Source organism: Ovis canadensis, chromosome 7, assembly GCF_042477335.2.
Source record: "Ovis canadensis isolate MfBH-ARS-UI-01 breed Bighorn chromosome 7, ARS-UI_OviCan_v2, whole genome shotgun sequence".
Taxonomy (NCBI): domain Eukaryota; kingdom Metazoa; phylum Chordata; class Mammalia; order Artiodactyla; family Bovidae; genus Ovis; species Ovis canadensis.
Genome location: NC_091251.1, coordinates 62,850,897 through 62,858,401, shown reverse-complemented (window position 1 = coordinate 62,858,401; position 7,505 = coordinate 62,850,897).

The following is a 7,505-nucleotide window of genomic DNA, read 5'->3' as shown; positions in this document are numbered from 1 at the left end:
ATTGCCTACATGAGGTTTTATTCTTATAGGCATTCCTGGAGGTGCCACACGTTTCTTTTCTCACCTTCTATCAGTCATATTGTAGCAGCTAACTGCAAGGGATCATGGGAAATGTAGTCCAGTTGTCTGCCCAGAAGTAATTTTTTAAAAAAGGAGTTTGGTGAACAGTTTGTAAAGTTTGCCATAGCACTAGATGGGGAAATCAAAAAACAGACCACAGCATACGTCAGACTTTATAATGTGGCAAGTAATGGCATTTCAAATCAGTGAGGAAATTACAGTGAATTAACAGAGCTAGGACAATTACTGATTATATCTTTACCTCATACTACACAATAAAATAAATTCCAGATGTACTACATCTAAGTACATATGTATATATATGAAACTCCTAAAAAACTAGAATAAATATAATTTGATATTTTGGTGGGAAAGGCCTTCTTAAGTAAAAGATGAAATAAACTGTAAAGGAAATTGATAGTTTGAGTACTTAAGAATCAGTAACATCTCTATGAGATTAGAAAAAATTATAAAGTCCAAGTGGCAAAAGAAATATTTCTACTTGAAAGTCAAAACATTAATATCCTTAAAAAATTTTAATATCCTTAATAAATTCCTAACATCGATGTGAAAAAGATGAATGTAACAGTTAGAACTGGACATGGAACAACAGACTGGTTCCAAATAAGAAAAGGAGTACATCAAGGCTGTATATTGTCACCCTGCTTATTTAACTTCTATGCAGAGTACATCATGAGAAACACTGGGCTGGAGGAAGCACAGCTGGAATCAAGATTGTTGGAAGAAATATCAATAACCTCAGATATGCAGATGACACCACCCTTATGGCAGAAAGTGAAGAGGAACTAAAGAGCCTCTTGATGAAAGTGAAAGAGGAGAGTGAAAAAGTTGGCTTAAAGCTCAACATTCAGAAAATGAAGATCATGGCATCTGGTCCCATCACTTCATGGCAAATAGCTGGGGAAACAGTGAAAACAGTGTCAGACTTTATTTTTTGGGCTCCAAAATCACTGCAGATGGTGATTGCAGCCATGAAATTAAAAGACACTTACTCCTTGGAAGGAAAGTTATGACCAACCTAGATAGCATATTCAAAAGCAGAGACATTACTTTGCCAACAAAGGTCCATCTAGTCAAGGCTCTAGTTTTTCCAGTGGTCGTGTATGTATGTGAGAGTTGGACTATAAAGAAAGCTGAGCACTGAAGAATTGATGCTTTTGAACTGGGGTGTTGGAGAATACTCTTGAGAGTCCCTTGGACTACAAGGAGATCCAACCAGTCCATCCTAAAGGAGATCAGTCCTGGGTGTTCATTGGAAGGACTGATGTTGAAGCTGAAGCTCCAATACTTTGGCCACCTCATGCAAAGAGCTGACTCATTGGAAAAGACCTTGATGCTGGGAAAGATTGAGGGCAGGAGGAGAAGGGGATGACAGAGGATGAGATGGTTGGATGACATAATCAACTTGATGGGTTTGGGTGGACTCTGGGAGTTGGTGATGGACAGGGAGGCCTGGCATGCTGCGGTTCATGGGGTTGCAAAGAGTCGGACACAACAGTGACTGAACTGAACTGACTGAACTGAAAAACAGGAAATGAGATGTAGATGGCCAGTAAACTAAAGAATAAATCTCAGTAACAAGGATAGCTTAGAAGTAGTATGACTTCCAAGGCCTCTGAATCCCAGTTTCTCTGTCTATGAAATCAGGATAATGATAAAAGCTCTTCTTGAGGTTTCTGCTTAATTAAACAAGATAATGTATGTTAAATGTGCAGTAAGCACAGATTTTAAAAAAAGCCTCATATTTACTCAGTGTTTATGATGTATTTTTAAATGAAAAAGAAAGATTCAAAATGTATATTCAGTGAGATGTCATTAAAACATACACATATGTACACACACACACAGGAAAGAAACAGACCAGGATTTTAGTAGGGATTGTCTCTTGGTTGTGACCTTAGGAATAAGTATTATTTTCCCCTTCAAACATTTATTCATTTTTTAGAATTCCCACAATAAGCATGTATTATTATTTTTATAATTAAAAAAAGTAAGTGCTAATCTTTAAATAATTATTGAATGATCCCAAATGGTTTCTTGAATTTGTCTGGGATTGATTAGTTTCTGAAACCAGAATCTGTTTTCAAAACCACTAGCCAGAGCCCTGGGCAAGGAAAAAAACCACCAAATAAGCTTTGCTTCAGTTTCAGCCCAACAACAGAATCTCTTTCTTGCTTGTCCAAATGAAGTGTGAAATCAGTACCCAGGAAGGATTCAGAATGTTAACTGAAACACTCTGAAAAAGCTGGCTTGTAACAAACTAAAGTTCAGATAGGGCAAAGCAACAGAACTAATGGTATGGTTGGGTCTCTATGACCACTGGTGCAGGCGCCTCCCCCAGCTCAGTCCTGGTGCTCCTCCTTGGCACTGTGTCCAGGTTCCGCTCATTCAATCCCCTTCCTTACCTTTCCTTTTCTTTTGTGGGCATCCATTGTCCACTGCTTCTATTTTGAGGGGAAAGTTACTTAACCCAAATCTGTCTCCTCATCTGCAAAATGAGGTGAGTAATACCTTCCTAATGAGATTGTTTTATATAAAGGACTTAGTACAATACCTGACACATAGTAGGTGCTCAATAAATTGATGTTATTATTCTCTAAATGGACATAGTACTCATCCTTAAAATGTCACCAGGAACTTCCCTGGTGGTCAGGTAGTTAAGAACCTACCTTGCAGTGCAGAGGACATGGGTTCAATCCCTGGTCAGGGAACTAACATCCCACATGCTGCAAAGCAAATAAGCCTGTGTGATGCAACTACTGATCCCACACACTGCAACTAAGACCCAACGAGGCCAAGTTGATTTTTTAAAAATGTTGCCATATAGAATCATATATTCACCTTTTCTACTTTGTACCTGGAGTAAGAAGTAAAGAAGGAGCTCTGGAGTTTGGGTGAAGCTCACCTTTGCCCATACCTGGATAAGTCATTTCTAAAGAGCCTCAATTAAACAAGTTTTCATTGCATATTGTCATAACTTGTCCCTGACATCAACAAGTTAGTAACATGTCATTAAGAAGTCTACTACAGTAAGAGTAGACTCCTGTTGTTCTAGCAGAAACGCTCTCCTGGCTTTCTGCTGCCCCAGGAGTGATTTATCTAATGTAAATAAATGTAATAAAATATTAATAAAAGTAAATAAAAACACATTTCATTTATCCATCTCCTACTGATGAAAATATAGGTAGTTTTTAGTTTTTCAACTCTGCTGTGAAAATGCTCATCCATGTCCATTTCTGTACATGAAGGAGAGTTTTCTGTTGGGTATCTAACTAAAAATACTGTCAAGTTCCGTCTCTGAGAGATTTGATGAGCCTAGCTGCTTTTTGTTGTATTAGATCTGTTGGGATCATGGAGAAGGCCTCTAATATACAGCACTTCTCTTTCCTCCCCAAATTCTGAATAAGCCAAAAATAAAATGCAGGGACAATAGAAACCAGTAGATTACCTTTTATTGCTGGGAGAATCTAGGTTGGAGGATAAAGCAGTAGAACCATGTGGGTCTAGTAAGAGAACTCCACGCTTGGGCAGACTACCACCCATCACAGAGAGCTAGAAACTGGGACAGTGTCCCTTTACCTCTGTCCTTTCAGCCACCAGTGGGCAACTGTGGAGAAGCAGCAGAACGCATGGCCCACTGGAGACAGCCTACACTCAAGAACATTAGATAAATCACTCCTGGGGCAGCAGAAAGCCAGGAGAGCATTTCTGCTAGAACAACAGCAGTCTACTCTTACTGTAGTAGACTTCTTAATGACATGTTATTAACTTGCTGATTTCAGGGACAAGTTGTGACAATATGCAATGAAAACTTGTTTAACTGAGGCTATTTAGAAATGACTTATCCAGGTGTGGGCAAAGGTGAGCTTCACCCAAACTCCAGAGCTCCTTTACTTCTCACTCCAGGTACAAAGTAGAAAAGGTGACTATATGGTATTCTCTGCATGTTTTTTCATTTATATAAATATTATCACATGAGCAGAATTTCCTTTTTGATTCTATGCCATGATTTTTATATATATCCACATCCAAACATACAAATTTAGTTCATCCCTTTTAACCACTGCATATAGATGGTGAAAGACATGGAGGCCTAGCATGCCACAGTCCATGGGGTTGCAAAGTGTTGGATATGACTGAGTGACTAAACAACAAAAACACATAGAGAATACCATATACAATTTACGCCATATACATATGGCGTATACCATATGAATACCACATACAATGTATGCGAGAGAACTAACCATTTACATCAGAACTGATTGAGAGAGATGTTGATTAGTTCAGGAGCTGCTGCTGCTAAGTTGCTTCAGTCGTGTCTGACTCTGTGCAACCCCAGAGCCCACCAGGCTCCCCCATCCCTGGGATTCTCCGGGCAAGAATACTGGAGTGGGTTGCCATTTCCTCCTCCAATGCATGAAAGTGAAAAGTGAAAGTGAAGCTGCTCAGTCGTGTCTAACTCGAAGCATCCCCATGGACTGCAGCCCTCCAGGCTCCTCCGTCCATGGGATTTTCCAGGCAAGAGTACTGGAGTGGGGTGCCATCGCCTTCCCTGTAGTTCAGGAGAGGGAGAGAAAAAGTAGGGTTTGGTTGGCCCAAAAGAATTTTATCTATCATATTTTACTTTCCAAAAGAGGGTTTAAACTTAATGTGCAATTTTGATAAGACATACACATAGGGAAAAAATTTGGATGCAAATATGATAACATTCCAGTTGGTTTTAACCCTGTAGGGGGAAATAAGTGTACTATATTATCTATCATGCTTTTCTACAAATAAACCTTATCTAAAACCAAAATGAATCAAGATGAGGGTTGATCTTGAAGGAGTCTTCCAGAGATAGGAAGCACAGAGGCTGGATAGTGTCAGGGGTAACAGCTGGGAGACTGACCTGTGGTGGGAGGAATGGCTAGGCCAGATGGAGGCCACATTCAAGCTGGTCAGAAGAGAGCCGAGTAAGTCAGTGCACAGAGGGAGAGACATAGCAGAGAGACTGGGACCAGAGAAAGACCACATGGCCCACAGAAGAGGGGAGGGAGTGGTCAGGCCTAGAGTGTTCTACATTGCTGACCTAGTTAGCTCCATTTCAGCCCATATTCTTAAAATAAATCCTCTTTTGTCTGGTGATAGCTTAAGTGCAACCAAACAAGCTGTACAGAACCGCTATTTACATATTCCAAGTTCTCTTAAACGAATACTTGAGATCCTACATTAGCTCATGTCTTAGATATTTCTGAGAATGAATGAACCCTGAGAATTCTGAACTGATGTGACCACCAATGCTATAGCATTGATGGGCTCTCTTTCCTTCTAGTCTACCTTTTTTTGGGGACCCACCACAAAAAGGTATTATTATTGATGTTATTTTTAAAAATAAAAGTTTAATAAATTTAAAATATTTAAATCATTTTAGATTTACAGAAAAGTGGCAAAGGTGGGTTAGAGAGTTCACGTGTACCTCACATGCAGTTTCCTGTAGTATTAGCATCTTGTGTACGAAAGGCCCCTTTTTTTACAATCAGCCAATACTGGGACTTCCCTGGCAGCCCAGTGGTTGAGACTGTGCTCCCGATGCAGGGCCCTGGGTGGGATACCTGATCAGGGAACTAGATTCTGCATGCCACAACTCAGAGTTCGAGTGCTTCTATAATCCCACATCCTGGAACCAAAGAGCCTGCACAGCCAGGGAAAAAAAAGAGCCAATGCTGATACCTCACTATGAACCAAAGTCCACAGTTTATTCAAATCGCCTTAGCTTTGAGCAACCTTCTTTTGCTGTTGCAGGATCCCATCCAAGATCCATTATAATTACTTGCCACATCTCTTCAAGCCCCGCTTGGCTGTGACAGCTTCTCACTTATCTTTGTTACTCTTGATTGTTTTGGGGAGGACTAGTCAGGTATTTTGCAAGATGCCCATCAGCTGGGATTTGTCTCATGTTCTTCTCATGATTAAACTGGGGTTACATGTTCATGAGAGGAAGAGCACTGAGTGAACGTGACCTCTCATCCTGTCCTATCAACACAATATCACTTTTGATGTGACAGTCATTTGTCACTTGTGGCCCTGCTCACTAACAGGTGACACATTTTACAAGTTTTTCTAGGGACTCTCTTGACCCAAGGAGTGACTCTTACAGAGGGTAGGAGTCATCTCAAAGTGCAGAATACAAACCTGGCAGGCTGCCTCAGTGTCCGCTGCAGAAATGCCTGGCTTGGTCTGTGCCCCAGTTTTGCAAGTCTCCTTAGACAGAAGCTAGGACCTGCTCCCACCTCTGGTCACTAGGGGCTCCAAGCAAGGAGTGAGACACTTCCTAGGATTAGTGTCTGTTTTTGGAGCACAGAGGAAGCCACTCATGGAAACCAGATTCCCCTTTCTCAAGCAGTGCAGAAGGGTATCTTGAGAGCATGAGTATTTACATTAATAAATATTTAAAGAAAAGAACAGACCATTTCCTCTAGCTGATAAAGGCCCAAGGAAATGTTTGGGCCCCTGATACTTTGCAGCAATCTTTTAGTGCATCCTAGCTGACTCCCTTGCAGACCCTGCAGCTTCATCTCAAAGGTTTTTCAGCTTTCATCCACCCTCAGCCACACCCAGAGTGATCTCTTAACCTCAGGAAATTGTGTATGTGTAGAAATTGCTCAATAGTGTCCAACTCTTTGCAACCCCATGGATTGTAGTCTACTAGGTTTCTCTGTCCTTGGAATTCTCCAGGCAAGAATACTGGAGTGGGTAGACATTCCCTTCTCCAGGAGATCTTCCCAACTCAGGGATCGAACCCAGGTCTTCCTTTCATATTGCAGGTAGTTTCTTTACTACCTGAGCCACTTTGTATGCTTCCTATCTAATTGGGAGGAGGAAAGCCAGGTGTCCTCAGCTCCCACAACCTTGACATCCTCCTGTACTGATCTTCTCCTTTCTCTCTGTGCCAGGAATGAAGGCCAACCATTACTCCTCTGATCAACCCCACGGATATGGCCATCTCCTTTCATCTACCCTTTCCCACTGCCTCTTGTTTAGCTCAACATGCTCCAACTCAGTACCTCCTCCCTCAAACTGGTGCCCTCTCAAACTGCCACCTACACTTCTTCTTCCTTTAAATGACCCTTAATGATAGTAAGGATCCTTAAGACTCATTCAACCTCACCTCTGCATTCCCAGCCAGCCTGAACTATTTTTATTTCAAGTGTCAGGCTGTCCTTTTATGGCCTCTAAATCTACTATGTCCAAGGCCTGAAATACTGTCTCTCCCAGTTCCTCTTCACCCTATGTCATTGTTTGGCCAACTCCCTACTTTCTGTCTCACACCTTGGAAGACTCAGATTTTAGAGAACTTCCTCTAGGAAACCTTTGTTGAATCCCAGAAACCAAAATAGGGCCAATTCATGTACCTTCAGGGAGAAGGCAATGGCACCCCA